General features: G+C 41.0%; 1 protein-coding gene across 2 annotated transcripts in view; it reads left to right on the top strand.

The window, feature by feature from the left end:
- Window positions 1–6,044: 6,044 nt before the first annotated feature.
- The window catches only part of LOC132815061 (ALS2 C-terminal-like protein), a 103,221-nt gene continuing 88,957 nt past the window's right edge, over window positions 6,045–20,308 (top strand). For both annotated transcript variants that reach the window (XM_060823751.1, XM_060823750.1), the window contains exon 1: window positions 6,045–6,155. The gene's annotated coding sequence lies outside the window, so the exon portion shown is untranslated. The remainder of the gene's footprint in view (window positions 6,156–20,308) is intronic.

Below are 20,308 nucleotides of genomic sequence, written 5' to 3'. Positions count from 1 at the left end.
GCCCCAGTCTATTCAGCCTCTCCCTATAACTCAAACCCTCCAACCCTGGCAACATATTTATAAGTCTTTTCTGAAACCTTTCAAGTTTTACAACATTCTTCCTGTAGCAGGGAGACCAGAATTGCATGCAGTATTCCAAAAGTGAAGAAGGGCTTATGCCCGAAACGTTGAATCTCCTGTTCCTTGCATGCTGCCTGACCTGCTGCGCTTTTCCAGCAACACATTTTCAGCTCTGATCTCCAGCATCTGCAGACCTCACTTTCTCCTCCAAAAGTGACCCAACCAATATCCTGTACAGTCACAATATGTCCTCCCAACTCCTATACGCAATTAAGGCAAACGTACCAAACGCCTTCTTCATTATCTTGTCTACCCGTTACTCCGCTTCCAAGAAGTGAATTTCCTCCTTTGTCAACATGGCTTGGCTAATATCTTTCTTGGTAAAGACTAAAGCAAATTATTAATTGAACATTTTGGCCATGCTCCTGCTTACAATGTGTAAATCTTCTTTCTGTTCGCTGCCTGGCGTGGTATTCTATTTGCCACCCTTTCATTGTTGCTGTGCCTGTGGAAGACCTCAGGGTTTTACCTTTTTAATTGCCAGTATCCTTTCTTAATCCATCTTTGCTTCTCTTATTTGCTTCTCCACTGTATCATATATTCTTGCTGCATCCTCCCATCATGCTGAGCTCTGTACAATTGGAGCAGGTGATGAGGTAATGTCTGCTAGGCTGAAGAAGGGGAGCAGTCGACTTCTGAGTTGGACAAAGACATTGAAGAGGACAAAGTTCTCTTTTTACTTGACAGAGCTCAGGTGCATTGGGCATGTCAAGCCAGACAGATCCTGAGTGACACCCTGTTTCAGTGGACGAGAATGGGATGTAACAGACAACCGGGAACTGTAGAATAGTCACTGGTCATCATGTAAGCATTTCGTTATAGTATAGGGGTGAACTGCGGCCTCTATCCATTTGTTGTCTGTAAATAAAAGCTCATATCTGAATGGATGCTTAGATATGATGCTCCCCTACAGGACAATGTCAAGATACAGAGTAGTGGTGACTTAGACATGGTGTTTAGAGAGGAGGACAGCACATTGTGTGGCTAGTGGTTAAAGAGTGACTAGGGTGAGAGAGTTGGATTGTATGTGTGAGGGAGTGCCAGCCATTTGCCATGAGCACTGTGACTCTGCAAATGCTGTGCCATTACACTGGTGCAAGGCAATATCAAATTGCCAACACGTCCATATGCACAACAGCCTTGATGCAGATGCTGTCCTTTAAGTGGGTATCTGCTGATTGGCAATACTCCCAAGATAACAGGTGGTATCATGGGACTAGAGAGAAGTGCTGCAGATAATTTATTTAAAAATCACACAACACCAGATTATAGTCCAACAGGTTTATTCAGAAGTACTAGCTTTCAGAGCACTGCTCCTTCATCAGGTGGTTGTGGAGTACAAGATTGTAAGACACAGAATTTATAGCAAAAGTTTACATTTGGGTTAATGTAACTCAAATTATATATTGAAAAAGACCTGGATTGTTTCTTCAGTCTCTCATTTTTTAGAATGAACATGTTGGTTTCAGTTCTTTCATACATAAATCGCAGAACATTTAAAAGTTACATTCTGAAGTGAACTTTAACAATTGGTGTCAGGTCCGTCCAGATAATACATTGAAGGTGTGAGCTGCCCTGTGTGAGACTGTCTGTGCCACAATGGTCAGACTGATTCTAATGTAAAAAATGGATTTACGGAATCTTACATGATTCACGCACTTGAGCAAAGTAAAATGTAATTCTGCAAGTACAAATTCACCCCACAAACTTATAGGTCTATGTGTGCAAGTGGGTGTCTGTGTGTGTGTGGAGGGGATAGTGTGGGCAGAGGTAATGAGTGTCTGTGAGAGAGTGTGTGTTGTGGTGAGTGTGAGTGTAAAGGTGTACAAATCTGTCAGAGGGTGCATGTGTGAGTGTGGGAGCGTATGAGAGAGGGTCTGTGTGAGTGTATGAGTCTATCGAAGAGAGTGTGTGTGTGTGTGTGTGTGTGTGTGTGTGTGTATAGGATTGTCTGTGTGTGTCAATCTGTCTGTGAATGCGTGTCTGTGTGCGTATATAGTGCAATGGGCTCACCTGTAGTGTGACATGAACCCAAGGTCCTGGTTGAGGCCATCCCCATGGGTACCGAACTTGGCTATCAGCCTCTGCTGAGCCACTTTTCATTGTTGCCTGTCCGGAAGTCCGCCTTGGAGGACGGTCACCCAAAAGTTTGAGGTCGAATGTCCTGGACCGCTGAAGTGTTCTCCAACATGTTCTTCGAAGATACACAAAACCAACACACCAGGACGTCCCATCGTATCAGGCAATGGGACCTTGTGTGAGAACCTCTCTGGCTATGTCGAAGGCATCTTGAAACCCATTGGACACGGGACCCCCAGCTTCTATCACGACACTACAGATTTCTTAGACAAACTCAACACCCACAGACCAGTAGAACCAAGAGCATGTCTCATCACAATGGATATGTCAGCACTCTACATCAGCATCCCCCACATTTCAGCAACAGCCTCAGTACTCAATACTAACAACATTCAATCTCTGAGCACCATCCTACAACTCATCTGTTTTGTCCTTGACTGCATCATTTTCACATTTGACAACCAGTTCTTCATCCAGACACATGGAACAGCCATGAGGACCCAAAATGCCAACATTTTTATGCACAGACTCGAGCAAGACTTCTTCTCTATGCAGGATCTCCAATCAACAGGTACATTGACGACATTTTCTTCCTCTGGACCCATGGTGAGGAGTCACTGAAACAACTACACAGTGATATCAACAAGTTTCATCCCACCATCAAACTCACCATGGACTACTCTCTAGTATCTGCCTCATTCTTGGACACATGCATTTCCATCAAGGATGGGCACTTCAGCACCACACTCTACCGCAAACCCAAGGATAACCTCATGCTACACTTCTCCAGCTTCCCCCTGAAACATTTTAAAACAGCCATTACCTATGGACAAGCCCTACACATACACAGGATCTGTTCAGATGAGGAAGAATGTGAGGGGAACCTGGAAGTACTCAAGGATGCCCTCATAAGAACGGGGTACAATGCTCAACTCATTGACTGCCAGTTCCAACGTGCCACAACAAGAAACTGTAATGACCTCTTCAGGAGACAGACATGAGCTACAACCGACAGGGTACCCTTCGTTGTCCAGTACTTCCCTGGAGCCGAAAAGCTATGCCATATATTTCGCAGCCTGCTACACATTATCAATGAGGATGAGCACCTCGCCTAGACCTTACCGATGCTTTCACTGCTTGCCTTTAAACAACCGCCAAACCTCAAACAGATCATCGTTCATAGCAAACTGCCCAGTTTTCAGGACAACACTATACAACCTTGTCATGGTGGATGCTGTAAGACATGTCAGCGTATCAACATGCATACCACCATTACACATGGGGACACCAGCCACCATGTATGTGTCAGGTACTGTTGCGACTCAGCCAATGTTCTCTATTTCATACACTGCAGGCAAGGATACCCCTAGGTATGGTACATTGGTGAGACCAAGCAGTGGCTACGGCAACAGAAGAATGGGCACTGCACAACAATAAACAGACAGGAGTGTTCCCTTCCAGTCGGAGAACACTTCAGCGGTCCAGGACATTCGACCTCGGACCTTCGGGAGACCGTCCTCCAAGGTAAACTTCAGGACAGGCTACAACAAAAAGTGGCTGAGCAGAGGCTGATAGCCAAGTTCGGTACCCATGGGGATGTTCTCAACCGAGACCTGGCGTTCACGTCACACTACAGGTGAGCCCATTGCACTATACACACACACTCAGACAGATGCACACACACACATACATACACGCAGACAGATACACATGCACAGACAGATACACAACACACAGATACACACACACAATCTCCTACAGATTCATACACTCACACAGACCCTCTCTCACACGCTCATACATACACTCCCACACTTACCCATGCACCCTCTCACAGACATGTCCCTTTACACTCACATTCAGACACATACACACACTGTCACACAGATATCCATAACCACATCCCCGACCCCCCCTCACCCCCAAACACACACACCCACAAGCACACATGGACATATAAGTTTGTGGGATGAATTTGTACTTGCAGAATTACATTTTACTTTGATCAAAAACTGCATGATCCATGTAAGATTCTGTAAATCCAATGCTTTGATTAGAATCACTCTGACCATTGTGGCACAGAGACTCTCACACAGAGCAACTCACACCTTCAATGCATTATCTGGACTGACGTGACACCAATTGTTAATGTTCATTTGAGAATGTAACTTTTAAATGTTCTGCGATTTATGTATGAAAGAACTGAAACCAACATGTTCATTCTGAAAGGTGAGAGATTTAAGAAACAATCCAGGTCTTTTTCGATATATAATTTCAGTTACATCACATTGTAAACTTTTGCTATAAATTCTGTGTCTTACGACCTTATACTCCACAGCCACCTGATGAAGGAGCAGCGCTCCAAAAGCTAATGCTTCCAAATAGACCTGTTGAACTATAACCTGGTGTTGTGTAATTTTTAACTTTGTACACCCTAGTCCAACACCGGCATCTCTAAATCATGGCCGATAATTTAATGATTCTGGTAAGATGCAGACAGAACCCTTCAGCGAAACTCAATAAAATTGACAATTAGACAAAAAGTAATAGTCAGCCCATGTGTTATATTGACAATGTGAAAAAGCCTATTCATCCATTATTTGGATGTTATTCAACTCTGGGTCTTGGGTCTGTCTTGTTGTGAACTTCATGTATTAACTTGCAATTATGTAGGTTTCTGCTGGGCTCCCTGCTGCTGGTGTCATAGTGCTGCTCCTGTCTTCTGCTTGTTCCCTCCCTGTTGTAGCCTCTGGCTGCATCTTCTTGTAGAGGCAGGCCCAGTGTCTTTTTGTACAGATCTTGGAATGCAGGAATGTTACGTAGTGGGTACAACAGACCATACAGCATATCTTCTTTTTTAGGCCTGGTGACAATGTCAGTGATGTTTGCTGCTGCACCTCATGCTTACAGGTGTTGCTATGCAGCTGCAATGGGTTGTCTACAATAAAAACCCAACAGGTTCACTAATGCCCCATTTTAGGGAGGGAAACCTGTTTGTGCCTGGTCTGGCCTACATGTAACTCCTGACCAGTATTATTCAGGGATGCCCAATAAGGATTATAGATTTGCGGAGCTCTGTATTCTCAAATAGTTTGGAACAGCAGGTTAAAATCAGAGCCAGCAGCAAGAAAATGGGACTTCAGTCAGTCTTGTAGGAAATTTGAATTGGACATCCGAATTGGACCCAGTTAAAATTCAAATTAATAACTAAATCATTAAAGGATCCAGTTGGACAGAGTAAACAAACTTGACCAATCTTTATTCTGTCATGGGATGTGGACTCCACTGGCAAGGTTGTCATTTGCTGCCATCCCTCACACCCTTGAACCAAATGGCTCAGTTGGCCTTTTACAATGAAGAATCCACAACATTTTTGAAAGCCTGGAGTTTAACTCTGCCAGAACCAGTTCTCAAAGAGTTGAGGTCTGCTGGGTGGTGCTCATGGTGGTATCCCCAACAGTATCCTGTGCATTTCTGTAGATTGGGTACACAGATTTTGCTGTAACTTGCATGAAAATTCTTTGGGTGGGGTGGTCACAGAAACCACAAACTGCCAGAGTAATACTGACAACATAGTCCTTTGTTTGCTTTCTGTCTGTGTTGGTCCACATGCTGTGACACCATGTATATTGCGCAAATGTACAAATCAGTCGGGTACAACAGGAATAATACTATGTAAACCTGCTGGGGGATCTTTAGTCAACTCATAAACAGAGATGAATGGGAGGGTTCCAGATTCTGGGAAGGTGCAGCAGCCATCACTATGGTTACTAGGAATTCATGCAAAGCGACATGGGAGAGGAGGAGCCTGATTACTGAACTGTACTTCCTTACTGATGTAGTTTACACCACACATGATTAACTCTGGTTTCACAACCTCACTTTGCTCTGTGATAGGGTTGATGTGAATGAGCCCTGTTTAAAAAAGGCCAACTGAGACGACGTACCAACACCAGGTAAGACAATGAAGCTTTCTTATAAAAATGCTTGCTGCTGTACCAAAAAAAGTAGCGACTGGAATTATTCTCAACGCATTTGATCTTGCCAGATTATATTGGGGAAAGAGTCCCCTAGAAATCCAATATAGTTTGAGCTTATCACTTCTTATTTTGCTATAACTTGCACAGTTTGTCAATTGCTTAGATAGCTTGTCCTTGGCAAGCGTTTCAAAGCTGCTGAATCAGCCCTCCTATTTTTTAGAAAAAAGAATTCTCTTCTCCCCCTCTCACTTGAGTTGTGACGATTAAAACTTGTTGCATCGTAACTTTCTGCACAATGCTGAGATTTGCAAACCATTTTTGCTGACTGCAGTGGGAAGCAGACGTTTGGAGGGAAATTATTATCCATTTGGATCAGCTTTCCATCCCACACTTCCCTGATTCTATAACTTGGGCACTTCATACATGGAACTTTCACAGAAATAAGGGTGTGTGTTCAGTAATTATATATGACCTTTTTTGTATGAAACATGCAAAGCTGCAGCGTGGATGTTATTCAGCACTGCAGTGAGATGTTGGAATGTATCCAACAGTAGCAAAAGAGCCTGGAACAATCCCAAGAAATGGTAAAAATGCGCAGTGCACAGTTCTGGAAAATGTGTGCACCCATTATATTCAGCTCCTGTTATTAACCAGTTGAATCTGGCAGGAAAGAGTGTTTCCCTTGAATAAAGGAACTAGTCCTACCCACTGTCCCAATGTGATTTATTGCAGATAAATGCTTCCAAAGCATATGCGATCCTTTTTTTTAAACAAATGAAGAAAAATCACACAGCACAAGCTACTGTATTAACAAAAGCTCAGCGAGGCACTTGAGCCAGAAGAATGCAGGTCTGGGAAATCACAGGTTTGAGTGCAATGTTTAGATTGCCACCTCGATTCTGAGGTAGTGCTGCACTGTTGGTGGTGACATCTTTCTGATGAGACATTAATCAGAAGGCACTGTCTGTAACATGTGTTGAGGCAAAAGATCCAGTGGAAGTATTTATAAAGAGGAGCAGGGATTTATCCTTGGTGTCATAACCACTACTTACCCCTCCACCAATATTTCCCAATATAATCTGGAAGTTTACATTGCTGTTTTTGGGGGGTCCTTTCAGTGCACAGTTTGGCTGTTTGTTTTCTAAACTCTCAGGATACCACCTTTGGCACTTCATGTTTCTTTCTTTTCAACATTAGCCACAGCTGTCAAATATTGTGTAAGGATTGTTTCAGAACTGCTTTTAAAATCTGTTTCCACTTCAAAAGATATTGGGAGTATTCAGGGAAGATGCGAACTAGGGAGTTTTAACAACACTTGAAATGATGCATGCAATTGTTTATATATTTAAAGAATACAATAACGATGCTATGCCGCATATTCTGGGCTCCAGTTTACAATGGCTTAATTGATTCTGCTTCCTTTTTAATGGCACAAGGTTCATCGTCTTTTACTGTACGTAGTTAAAAAAAATGTAGGCCTTAAAATCAAGGGGTGGTGTATTGATAGTTTGGATGCAGTGAATTCATTATGTACATCAGGCAATCTATCCTCCTTGTGTCCTGAGTCTGAATCTTCTTTCTATTCTGGTGTGAATCTACTAGCTCAGCATTTCCAACATTCTTTTTCATTTCAGATGCCTTTGCAAATGAAGGACTTTTTTTGTTATAGTTCATTGTAACTTTCCCTAACCCAAAATACCTCTAGGGATTGTGCCTGTCCTTCAACTTTAGTCTCTTGAGTAATTACCATTCTTATATCACACTGACTGCACCTTCAGCTGTCTGAATTCGATACTGAAATTCCTTCCCACACCTTGGACATTGTTTGAGTATAAGTTTCATATCTGAAAATGTGTTGCTGGTTAAAGCGCAGCAGGTCAGGCAGCATCCAAGGAACAGGAAATTTGACGTTTCGGGCATAAGCCCTTCATCAGGAATTCCTGATTTTCAACACATTTTCAGCTCTGATCTCCAGCATCTGCAGACGTCACTTTTTCCTATAAGTTTCATATCCTCTATTTAATAGCTTTTTGACTTCATAGGAGCAAAATAAGAAAATGAGTCAACTTGGATTGACTTACTAAGTAAAATATGATTTGTGAATGCAAATCAGTTTCCTTGTGCAATATTCCCCCAGATTGTTGAAGCTTTGGCAATGAGTACATCATCTTCTATTTTCCATTTCCTTTGCATTACATCAGTGAGGTGATCTTTTACAAAATTTTACCAGTTTCCTCCTTTTCTCATAAACAGGCGGCAAATCTTAAACCACTACCTTCCCTTTTTTGTTAGTTGCGCTTTATTTCCGCTGTTTGTTTTGAATTTCAAGGTATCACAATGGATGGAAAGAGGGCCATTAAGCCCTGGCATGTTTGTGGTCTCCATTGTCACCTCTTTCTCCACAACCCTGCACATATTTTCTTTTTCAATTAACTATCCAGTTGCAGTTTTTGGGGAATTATTTCTGCATCTTCATCTCCCTACATGCCAAGCATTCCAGATCACAACTCTCTGTGAAATGAAGGGGAAAGAAAAAACAATTTTCCCTTGGTTCTTTTGTGAAATGCAATCTATTTTTGTCCTATGGTCACTTATTGCCAATAGGAAATCTATCTCACTCTTTACTCTATTACAATCGCTCATAATTTTGAACTTTTTCAGCAGTTTAATGAATGACTTAAAGAATGTGGGATTGAACTGCATTATTGAGCAATCTAAAAGATTGTGATGTATTCCTGTTTCCGAAAGCATAAACCTCTGATACCTTTCCTAATAAAATAGGGCCTTCATTACCGACATGCCATAGCTAATAAATACGACAATGGCAATTTTACAATAGTGACTAATGTTTCAAAAGTGCTTTATTAGCTGTGAAACAATTTGAGATATCCTGAGGATGTGGATATTGCAATATCTTTCTCAGCATTAAAATGAAATATGAAAGCAGAAACATCAGCATCTTAAAGAGAAATGCCAACATTTTAGATGAGTTATTTTGTCAATCTGATAGGTGTTTTTATCATGATTGCTTTGTATTTCAGATCCTAGTGGGCACAGTAATGCTCTCTTGTAAATTGTATGTATAATTAATAGTTATAACATTAAAAAAGGAAAAGTAGTATTGGAAACGATGATAATCATGGCACTTATGATTAGTTTTTTTTAAGGAGGGAGAGTTTTAATCTAAAGCCCTGGTGAGAGTTTCTGTTTCAGAGTTTTCTATGTGAGATATTTGTAGTCAACATTAAGAACATTGAGAGGTAGCGTATTGTAAGTCTCTCCCTGGATTGTGTTTTAACCTCCAAATGTTCAACAGCAAGATCTGATGTGTGGAACCCCTTTATATTTGGCTCCTCTGACTAAGTTTGCCAATTAGGGGATGATTTATCGGGCTAACTGCAAATGAATTTCATATTGGAATCCTGCAGACATCAGATAAAGAGTCTTTTACTGGAATCTTGAATTTGTTTTTACTGTAATCAGATACCTGGTTTAACTTTGTTGATAAAACGAATTGGAAACTTAAATCAGAGCCCGATAAATGTTTTACAGATTGGTTCACTAATCTTACAAATCAGTCAACTAGCAAGAGCATAATTTTGAACAATGGTGAATTGTGTAGAAACTACAAACTCATTGATATAATAGTAAAGTGTCATGATGTTGGAAATTGAAAAGTTCGTGAAAATGTTCAGGAGATATTAGTCAATCTCTGGATTGCACATTGCACGACTGTGGCCTTTCATGAGAACTGGGACAAATTTGAAATGTCATATAGACTTTTACAGAAGGGAAAAAGGCTATTTGACCCGTCATGTCTGTACCAACTCCCTAAAGAGCTACCCAGGTCAGTCATTCTCCAGCTCTTTCTCTGTAACCCTCTAAATCCATCACTTTCAAATTTATATCCAGCTCTCTTTTGGAATCTCCCTATGGAATTCATTTCCACCACTCTCCAAGGCAAAGCATTCCAAATCCTAACAATTGAGTAAAGAAGTTGCTCCTCATCTCACTCCTAGCTCTCTTGAATCTTGAAATTGTGACCCTTAATTATTGACATACTAACTAGTGGAAACAGAATATCCTCCCTTACCCTGTCAAAATTGTTCATACCTCAATAAAGTCACTTTTTAATCTTCTCTGACTCAAAGAACATACGTAAAAAACTGTGGTGCTGGAAAAGCATAGCCGATCAGGCAGCATCCCAGGAGCAAAATAATCGACGTTTAGAGCATAAGCCCTTCATCAGGAATGTGGAATTCACATTCACACATTCCTGCTGAAGAGCTAATGGTGGAAACATCCACTCTTCTGCTCTTCAGATGCTGCCTGACTGGCTGTGCTTTTGTAGCACCACACGTTTTGACTTTGATCTCCAGCATCTGTAGTCCTCACTTTCTCCAAAGAACATATGCACAATTTCTCTAATCTTGTACCTCATTCCTGGTATGTTTTGAGCAAGGGCAAAGCAGAGGTGGGAAAGCAAGGCAGCAGAAATTGAATAGGGGCTAGGGTTGGGGAAATAATTATCCAAGGCTTATGACCTCTACTTCTTAAAAGAACAAGGACAGCAGAAACGTATTTCCAGCACTGCTTGTAATTCTCCTCTAAGCCACAGACAATTCTGACTTGGAACTACTGTATACCCTTTATATCAAAATGCTGGAACTTCCTCACTCACAACATTGGAAGTGTACCAAATGGAATGGAGTGGTTCAGGAATGGACGTCACAGCCACCTCCTCAAGGACACTCCAAAGGGCAGCAAATGCAGGCCAAGCCAGCAATTTTTACATACCATGGAGCAACGTTCAAAAAAATAAACCTACTCCAGGGGCCAGTGCTGCACCCAACTTGGCTTTCTTTATGCAAATGATTATATTCAAATCTTAAATTTTACTGAAATCCAAAGTGGCAGATTTGGAAAACAGCCTTGTCATAGAGTTCCGAATGAAATGTTAAGTGGGAATTGGAAAAAAATGATTAAACTCAGTGGACAGATGCTGAAGGGTAATGTTGGGAAGAAAAAGGCACCCAACAACTGACTGTAGAGAGAACATTCGTTAGGATGATGCAAGGGATGGTCAATTGCAATTATGAGGAAATATTTGAGAATTCAGAATCGTTGATATCAAATTACTTCCGAGAAATTAGATGAGAATTGGAGAAAGGTGTTTTAATATTGGTTTGGTTGTTGGTTTAAATTTGTAATGAAGAGATTAATTTATGTGCAGGTTATGGGGAAAGAGATGCTTTGCTACAATCACTGAAGTAAAACAAAATCATTTGTAGTGGAGAAACATTTATGAATATTAAGTAAAAATAAATGTAGGAATGTGAATAGGTTTTGGATTGTTAATTTTACTTTGTCTAATGATGCTGTGATCATACAGCCTGAGATGTTCTGCTATGTTTAACAATAAACATGTAAGTGCAAGTTGCTATATTGCAAACATTTATCCTTCAGCAAACATCACTGGGACGGTGTTGTATGAAAACTGGCTTCCTACGTGACAACTATGACCACAATTAAACAAATCAGTTACAAAATACCTCTAGTCATTATTAGGTTATGTGAATCAAATTGCTAAGTCGTGCCGAGGGGTGTTTGGGAATTTCAACTACTCTAATGTTAATTATGATAAATTTAATGTAAAAATGCATTCAGGAAAACTGGGGACATTTGTATGATTTCTTAACTTGGTCACATATATACACAACATGGGGTAAGATGATCTGTATACAAGGGAAAATCTTTACAGAGATTTTTACACTGGTGAAGCAAGTCCACTATGGAGGGATTTCTCTGTTTGCCTTGCTTGCTTCAATGTAGGCGGTAGCAGAATGCACTCTTTTAGCCTTTACAATACCATTTGAGAAAGCAGGGGCAGGAAGGGACTCCATTCTGAGTGTTTGTTTGTGACTGCTGTAAATGATTCATGCTAATCTGTGCAAGGTTCCAGACAGGCTGTCTTGACTCCTTTTTCCTGAGCAGTCAGAAATGCCTTTATTGTTCAGCCCACTACAGCCTCTGGGAATGCATCCTGCACAATGATAAATATCTATTTGAGGGTGTGGCTTGCGATGCCTATCTGGAATTAGACAAACAGAACAAACAATGCCATTGTGCTTTTTACTCCAGGTGCTTTGCTTGCTTGCTTGCTCTGGGGAATTATGCACCTATCCTTCTAATGATACAGTTTCTCATGTATGATCATGTATGCCTTGCTCCCAACATAGCAAAATAGCAAAGAGTGCTGTTTGACAGAAATGAATGTTATCTTCTGGTGAGTTCAAGGAGGATGAATAGGAGCAGCACTTGTAGTGCCCATGCTGAGACTCTTCAGAGGTATCAACACGTGGACACTAATGGCACTGATGTAAGCGATGCTCTATCTTGAAACAATCCTTTCATGTGGTGCTTCCAATCAATATTGTCTTCCTCAATCCCGTAAGTACACTATATACCACCTGTCACATATAGGAGAGAAGAGATTAATTGACTCCCCTCTCTTTACTGCCTCTTCTGTTGATTATAGCAATGATTTAATTATCTTTTCAGCACACAGCTATGCTTCACTCCAATTAAAATGCTGTTAACCCTACTTATTCTGTCACCACTTCTTTCCTTATTATATTCCATTTCAGGGGTAACTCGTCTGTTACAATGGGAACAAAGTTATCATTACATCATGTTCTGTTCTTTCAGCTGTAAATTAAGTAGAACAAGTGCATTATAATGAATATATTAAGTGTCCAACTTTTCTACCCAACTTTACTTGTCTTGTGTGCATCACCATTGAAAATATTGGCAAGCTCCCAAATACCCAATACTTGTCCCCACTGGACCTAAGAGTTAAAACCTTCAACACCTCGGCTTGCACAGTTGAGCTGAATTTTTTGTTCGGCTCAGCCTCTGCCACGCATTGCTCTAGTTCAGCATTAACTTCGGGCCTTAAGATAATGGTGTCATTTCCTCAGAGTCTGAGTGACATGAGTAATGGTGAGAAAATTGAAAATGTTCTGTAAGAATGAAGAAATAGAACTCTCGATTTTGAGAAAAATAAGTTTCATTTTATCCTTTAAGGTTTCATCTTAAAGGATGAAACTGAGTTGGGCTCAGCTCGTATTCTTTGCACTGACTGACCATGCAAGGGGAGGGGTTGATATGTTAGTTTACAGCACTGGTAGATCAGTGTCACACCTACAACATGTGCCAGTATCTTATGTGGCAAATTTACTGCATGAGTCTCCACCAAATGTAAATCTTAGGGAAGTTGTACTTGGTCCAGGCAAGAGGCCAATGATCTCTCAGGCGTTGTTACAATCAGTTAAGGGTAATGTACAAACTCAATCCAGGGAGTTAGCCATTATCAGTACTGCAAATGAAGTGTAACTAGTCTGGGGATTACCCATGAATCAGTTGGGAAATCCATGCAGTCTGGTCTTTTCTCAGTCAGAAATGATGCTGAGGTGACCTGAACGGGTGTGTATGAAGCACAGGGACAAGGAAAGTTTGGGATTTGGTATGGCTCAGAGCCATTGAAGAAAGGCGCTAGATACCATAGTGAGATTGGTAGACCATGAGTTTTTATAGGAGGTGAGTTCAAGTAGCAGAGTTAATGAGTGTGATGTAGCAGCAGGAAGTTGGTGGCACTTACCCTTGTAGAGCGTAGAAGGTTATTAACCTTCTTGAGGCGTTGTTGTGCATTCTTCTGGATTGTAGATACTGCACTGACCTGGATAGTTACTTCAGACCAGGCGAGCATTGCTTGGTGCTGTGGTCTCTTCTGGTGGCCCTGGGGAAAGAGGACAGCCATTCTCCCCTACAGCTCATCCACCAGGGCCTCTAGACTTGAACAATGAGATGAGAATCTTATGAATGAGCAGCAGGAGGCTTCTTTTCATGTATTGATGCCTAAAACAACCACAGAATGCTGGAGATATTCGGCAGGAGGAGAGAGAAACAGAGTTAACATTGAGTCTGGTATGACACTTCAGAACTGGAGATCTGGAAAACTTTGTGCCTATGACCCTGTGCAGCTTGTGCTGCTGGCTGCTCCGTGCAGCCAATATTCTCTTGAAAGGAGAAGAATTGCACACGCAGACGCATACCGGTGTACACCAGAAAAACTTGATCCAACGCTATTCTGACATCTTGCAGCCAACCTGGCGATTGAAGTATCAGGATTGGAAATCCTATTCATGGATGTCAAACCCAACATATTCATACATGACTTGCTAAAAATCTGGTGTGCAGCTGCAAGATGAGATCTAAGCTAAGAAAATTCAAAGACCATGCCAGAATTGCAAATGACCTGGTTTTCAGTGACTTTACCTTATTCTGGTTGCTCTGTTTTGGATTCCTAGAGATCTTTCATGCCACTTTATGACCTGGTTGACAGATAATCACCTCTCTCAGGTATGTGGGCTGTTCTCCATTACCTTCAATGGCACCAAGAAGTATATGAAGTAGTCAGCAAGATTAAGTCGTGAGGAGTGAGGGGAACACACTGGACCGTATATCTGGCGGGGGATTCTCCACAGTGGGTTCTGGGCTCTGGCCACGTTTATACTTCCTATTCCAACATGAACCTGCCAAATGATCACCCTTGCATCTGTTTCACACTCCACATCACAACATTCCCTTTCTCCCACAAATAGATTGCTATACAGGCGAAAAGAGTGGCAGGATTCCACAAAGTGAGAAATGACCAAAGACTCTACTTTTAAAGTAACTGATTAGTGTAAGTGCTTCACAATGCCCTGACAATGTGAAGGAATTATGTATTAAAAATTTCTCATAGCAGAACACAAACACAACATTCTTCCATTGTCTCTTTACGCTTTTTGAGGTACAGGGGAAGAAATTGTAACTTGGAGAGAACATGACACACTACAAAGGATTCCAGCCTATGGAAAAGATTCATTTTGAACTGTTTGACCAGTCAACACAGCCATTCATTGAAATCATGTTGTGCAGAACCAATCACAGATAAATAGAATATGAAGGATCATTTGCTTTGTGTATTTTATGTGGCTGGTACATGCATGGACTCAGAGCAAGGAAGACAAATCCTGTCATATATAACATCAAGCAGGTTAACACCCTTACACAAGTCCATCAAGTGTCTCTGTAACTTGTCCTTGAGTGTAGCTGCGTGATCATGTGTAATGGCATGTGCTGTGGATATAAACTTTGAAATATCATTGAGAGTATTGTGCATTAGGTTAGATTCCCTACAGTATGGAAATAGGTCATTCGGCCCAACAAGTCCACACTGCCCCTCCTAAGAGCAACCCACCTGGACGCATTCCCTGCCCTATATTTACCCCTAACTAATACACCTAACGCAATGGGCAATATAGCATGGCCAATTCTCCTGATCTGCATATCTTTTGGATTGTGGGAGGAAACCAGAGCACCTGTAGGAAACCCACACTGACACGGGGAAAACGTGCAATGGACAGACAGTCGCCCGAGGTGGGAATCAAACCCAGGTCCCTGGCGCTGTGAGGCAGCAGTGCTAACCACTGAGCCACCATGCCACCCATCTTGTAGTCACATCAGTAGAGTATGACTACTCCAGTCTCTCTTGGCTATATATTTGAATGTCAAGGTTTGCCATGAGATTATACAACACTCCCAGCCATTCATGTTGCATGTGAAAACCTGGCAAGGTCATTAGTCAGTCCGCAATGTGAATGTTAGATTTGTTAGGTTCTGCTTTCAAAGTTTTAACATTTCTGTTTGACACTGATTCGAGATTAGATAAATGGGTAATGAAGGAGTTTGAACCAGTGAATACCTCTTCCCGTTCAATTCAGGGCAAGGAAATAAGTAAATTGAATACATAAGGAAAATGCAATGAGAAGACAAATGGGAAGTTGGTCTTTTTACAGCCAAATTTCTTTGGCACAGCTTCCAAATATGTAACCTTTACCACTCAGAAGAAGAAGGTAGTAGATACATTGGAACACCACCACCCACAAGTTCCCCTCCAGGTCTCTCACCATCCTGACTTGGAAATATATTGCCATTCCTCCACTTTCAATGAATAAACATTTTGGACCTCTGTTCTTAACAATGCTGTGCATCTTCACCACATGGACTGCAGAGGTTCAAGAAGGCAGCTCACCATTACTACTCTAAGGTCAATTAGCAGGAGACAAATCTGGTGTAGCCAGCCACAGTTAGATCCTGTGAAAAAATGTTTTGTTTTGTGATTTAGAAAGACTTGAGTTAAAGTGTACAGAAACAGCCTCATCTGTGCCTTGTGAAACTTACTTCCACCCCTGATGTTAACTGAAATAACTGAGTTTCCACATTGGTATTATCACAGTGATGGGGTAAGATTAGGGCTTGAGTTTGCAAAATTATGCACTCTTATTTGCCATAATACTAGTGCCAAGTTATGAATGTAAACTTCAGCTTGCTTCATGTGAAGGTTTTTCCATATTTTGCTTTTGGCCCTTTGTTATTTTCAGGGTTAAATTTGTTCATGTCTTCCTTTTCCTGTCTTCATCAAGTTGACACATGTGTCTATTGGGAAAGACTTTCCCTTCTTACTTGTCAGCAAATATCAGTGTTAAGCACGTCACAAAGGCAGTTTATAAGGTGATTTGAAATGTGATGTGCTAATTTGGTTCTTGCACCTCCTGCGCAACTCTGATACAATCGATGTTTCATTTTAATGAAGCATAACTTAAATTAATGTCCTCAAAAGGGTTAATATGCCTTGTTTTTCTGTGGGTGTTGAATGGAAAGGGAAGTTGGTTGCCTGTTGCTGTAATTGTGTCGTGTTCTGTATTGAGGAAGTCGGATATGAAATGAAGCAAGGTGGAGGAATCCTATTCAAAGATATTGGTAAAATACAGGGCCACAATACGGGTACTGCACTTTAATTGAGCACTGCTGCACCAGCGGTTGTGTTAACTTTCACTTTAGTGATGATAATTTACCCCAGAGTAACTCTTAAGGGATTTCCTGAGTAAGAAGCTTCTGCTTCTGCCTCTGTCTACTTTCATAGCATCATGATTTAAATCAGAAAATTTGGTTTCACTGGAGGTGATACTCGTGTTCTGAAATGAAAATAGACTTGTATTTAAATTGGGTGAAAGTGAGGACTGCAGATGCTGGGGATTAGAGTCAAGATTAGAGTGGTGCTGGAAAAGCACAGCAGGTCAGGCAGCATCCAAGGAACAGGAACATCAACGTTTCGGGCAGGAAGAATGGCTCCTGCCTGAAATGTCAATTTTCCTGCTTCTCAGATGCTTCCTGAGCTCCTGTGCTTTTCCAGCACCGCTCTAATCTTGTATTTAAATTGTGCTTTTCACAATCCCAGGACATCTGAGCCTAAACCAAAAAAAATTCTTTAGAAATGTTGTCACTGTAGACCACCCAGGTAGAAGTATAGTAATGACTATTTAATCAATGTTAGGTGCTTGTTATGGCAAGAATGTCAATTAGGTTATTTGGTGAGCGCTCCTGTAGCTGTTTGATAAAAAGAGTGGACTGTTTTTCAGGTAGCTGAGATACTAGGCCCGTCTTGATTTAACATTACCTCTCAAAGGCAATGCCTCCAATAGTTTAGCACTCACTTACTCACTTAGTACTGCAGTGATGTGTTGGTCTGGATGAGGTATTTGACTGGCATATGAATCCATGAGTTACAGACTCGGGTAGAATTACCACTGAGTTTTGGCAGACACAGCCAACTAACAAGATATGATTACTTGATGAATATACTCTCCATGTTTAACAGTCATTTTGTGGCTCAGATACAGCTGTATGTATTCAGAGGTCACTCAGATTCATTGCTCTGACAATTCCTGCAGTCAATTAAAGACTGACATCCCCATCCCCCGTTTGGACAATTTGAGCTATGTTAATCTACCTCTTGTCACGTTTTTACATTTTTGAGTATTGTTTGTATAATTCCCTGCTCTTTATTGGTATCAATATGTAATTAAAATTGCCCAGTCACTAAGTGTCTCCTATTGTTTTTTTTCGCCCCTTTCCTTATTTTTGGGTCTTCTTTTAAAAAGCTGATCTTTTGACCGAGTTAAGTTGTCAGAAGAGGAAGTTAAAAGCAAAATTTAATATTGTTTTTATAGGTCAGGAGGTAAACACCAGATTAAAAACAAATTACTGCAGATGCTGGAAATCTGAAATAAAATGGAAAATGCTGGTGAAACTCAGTAAGTCTAGCAGCATCTATGGAGAGTTAACCTTTACAGTCCGATATGGCTCTTCCTCAGAACCGGAAGATGTTATCTTCTCTGAAGAACAGTCATGTTGAAAATATTAACTCTTCCTGCTTATATCAGCTTACATGCAGTATTATAATGAGGCCTGGTGTGGAAAATGGACGGGCTGAGAATGGCTCAAAAATGGCTTGGGCTGCATTAATTCGGCAAACATAGAGTTGATAGAACATACAGCATGGAAATAAGCCGTTTGCTATTGATGTTCCAGTTAGTCTCCGCCCACCAGCAAAATTCTCACAAATTTGCATGAGAAGGGCAGATTGGTTTGCTTTTATTCATATAGTTTAGAAGGATGAGAAGGAATCATAATGAAATTTATTCAAATGTATACAACAGGGTTAGACAGACTAGATGCAGAGAGGACATTTTTCCTTCATTGGGAATTCTAGAAACAAGGGTCACAGTCTGTCTGGGCCATTTAGGTCTGAAATGAGGAAATATTTCTTCACCCAAAGGCTGGTGTACGTGTGTAATTTTCTACCTCTATCTCTAATTGAGGTATATAAGATGTTCAAGGGGATTGACAAAGTAGACAAGGGATGTTTCCTCTTGTGAGACAATAAAGAATGAGAGGTCATTATTTTAAATATGCTACTCCTTATCTTAAAACTGGGATTAAAAAATACTTTTAGGATGCTGGGACATTACCAGTAAATTTAAGTCAGTGATAGACAGATTATTAGTTAGTAATGGGTTGAAAGGTTATAGAGAGTGGGCAGGAACTGAGGTTGGGTTGAATTCCCTCCTCCTACTCCTGGTGGTTATATTACTATATGCCTGAGGAAGGAACAGGGGCTCCAAAAGCTTCTGGTTTCAAATAAACCTGTTGGACTATAACCCAGTCCACATTATGTTTCTATAGGGGAATAGTGCTGGAAAATGGTATTCAGGTGAATGATCAGCTGAGATCTAGCAGGTTGGAGGGGCTGAATAGACTACTCCAGCTTCAATCATCAGCAATCATCTCCCCCTCAATCTTAATGATAGAGAGAAGGTAATTGATGAAGCAGCTAAAGATGGTTTGGCCAAGGACTGAGCCAGAAAACCCAGGTTCAAGTTGCATCTGCTCCAGAGGTGTGTAATGACATCCCTGAGGAGGTTGATTTGAAAATATCTAACCTGAAGAGCAAGTGCAGGGATGTCCATGAGCTGAAATAACTGACCTCCAATAATCACAATCATTTGCCAGCATGCTCGGTGACTCTGACCTTCCCCAAAATTCCCATTTAGTCCACTTTTACCAGGAGACCTTGATATGGTATTTGTTCAAATGTGGATTCGCATAACCATCATTTGAGCAGACTTTTGTGGGACTCAGCGATGATTGTTGCTACTTTTTTAACTGCACTCAGAGTGGTCCCAGTAACAGCTAAATCCTGTTACAGCTGCTTCAACGAAAGTGGGGCGTAATGACAGAGGGAGAGCATGTAGATAACTGCTGGCTATTTCTCTTCTTTCTTGTTTCTTCTGACTGGATTTTGATTTAAGGCTGTAAGTACAATATAAAAGATTTACATAATCTTTTAGCATTCAAAATTATTTATTTTCTTAACAGAGTCAAGGGGTTCTGGTTGTCTGAAATGAACAAAAATAAGACTTTTCTAATCAATACTTGAGTAGGAGCAAGGGTAAAACAAAAGAAAGGTCAGTTTTATTTGGGGATCTCAAATTTGCACATCTTGCATGATGTGGGATCAGAGATTCCCTCCAGTGTGGAAAGAGGCCACTTGGCCCACTGAGACTGCCCCGACCCTCTGAGGAGCATCGCACCCAGACTTTAATCCTATTTCTGTCAATCTGTATTTACTGTGGCTAATCCACCAACCTTGCACATTTCTGGACATTGCAAGGTAATTTACC

This window comes from Hemiscyllium ocellatum, chromosome 4, assembly GCF_020745735.1.
Source record: "Hemiscyllium ocellatum isolate sHemOce1 chromosome 4, sHemOce1.pat.X.cur, whole genome shotgun sequence".
Classification (NCBI taxonomy): Eukaryota; Metazoa; Chordata; class Chondrichthyes; order Orectolobiformes; family Hemiscylliidae; genus Hemiscyllium; species Hemiscyllium ocellatum.
The sequence above is the reverse complement of the archived record's forward strand: the minus strand, read 5'-3'. Positions and strand labels throughout refer to the sequence as shown.